General features: G+C 39.7%; 1 pseudogene; it reads left to right on the top strand.

Moving 5' to 3' along the window:
- Positions 1-306: 306 nt before the first annotated feature.
- On the top strand, positions 307-403 carry LOC132027340 (U6 spliceosomal RNA; annotated as a pseudogene).
- The last annotated feature ends 644 nt before the right edge of the window (positions 404-1,047 follow it).

The following is a 1,047-nucleotide window of genomic DNA, read 5'->3' as shown; positions in this document are numbered from 1 at the left end:
TGTAAACAAATAAGCTGGGTAGGACAATGGAACAGTTTCGATAAAAGGGTGGTAAGGAAATAGATATAAAACTGAGAACAGGAAAAAAAAAAAAAAAAACTGAGAACAGGGCACATGGGTGGCTCAGTTGGTTAAACAACTGCCTTCGGCTCAGGTCATGACCCTGGAATCCCAGGATCAAGTCCCACATCAGGCCCTCTGCTCATCAGGGAGCCTGCTTCTCCCTCTGCCCCTCGTCCCTTTCATGCTTGCTCACTCTCTCTCTCAAATAAATAAAATCTTAAAAAAAAAAAAAAACTGAGAACGGTGCTTGCTTGGACAGCACTTAAAGTGGAACAATACAGAGATTAGCATGGTCCCGTGCAAGGATGAAATGCAAATTCATGAAGTGTTCTATATTTTTGTATGGACTAGTTGAATCACTAGATTATACACCTGAAACTAATGTAACACTGCATGTTAACTCACTGGAATTAAAATTAAATTAAATTTTTGAGAAAAGATCCAGTGGGTTGAGAAAGAGAATTAGTTTTGCTATCTCTGCTTTATAAAGCACACACGCCCTTTGTGATGGCTTCTCCCAACAAAGTGACAGCCAAATCTACAAATGGCTCTGCACTCACTCTTTCCCTCCTTTCTCTTCCTCCCCCTTACCTTCTTTTTCCCTCAACAAATCAAGACTTCTCTTTACTTTAGTCGGGCACAAAAGAAGACATCTGAGGATATTTTACTGAGAAGCCAAGGTAAAATAAGAGGATATAACACCTCATTCAAAATAAGGCAAAAGGGAAGGGTTTTCTTCTTGAAGAGAAGTCTGCACTATCTAGAATCCAGTCTACTGTTGAACTTGACTTCTGGATCGGGACTGATTCTCACTTGCAAAAGCTGTGCTCCTTCCCAAACTCTACTGTATCATTTCAGTGGCCTCATCAATGCCCTTGATATCCTCCAAGTCCTCCTCTGAAGTTATATAAAACAAAGACCTATCAGTTTATTTAAAAGGATACTGTTAAAGATCTTTTACAGACACAGATCTCAGAACTTACA

This window comes from Mustela nigripes, chromosome 11, assembly GCF_022355385.1.
Source record: "Mustela nigripes isolate SB6536 chromosome 11, MUSNIG.SB6536, whole genome shotgun sequence".
Lineage (NCBI taxonomy): Eukaryota > Metazoa > Chordata > Mammalia > Carnivora > Mustelidae > Mustela > Mustela nigripes.
This window is presented reverse-complemented; position numbering and strand designations above follow the sequence as displayed.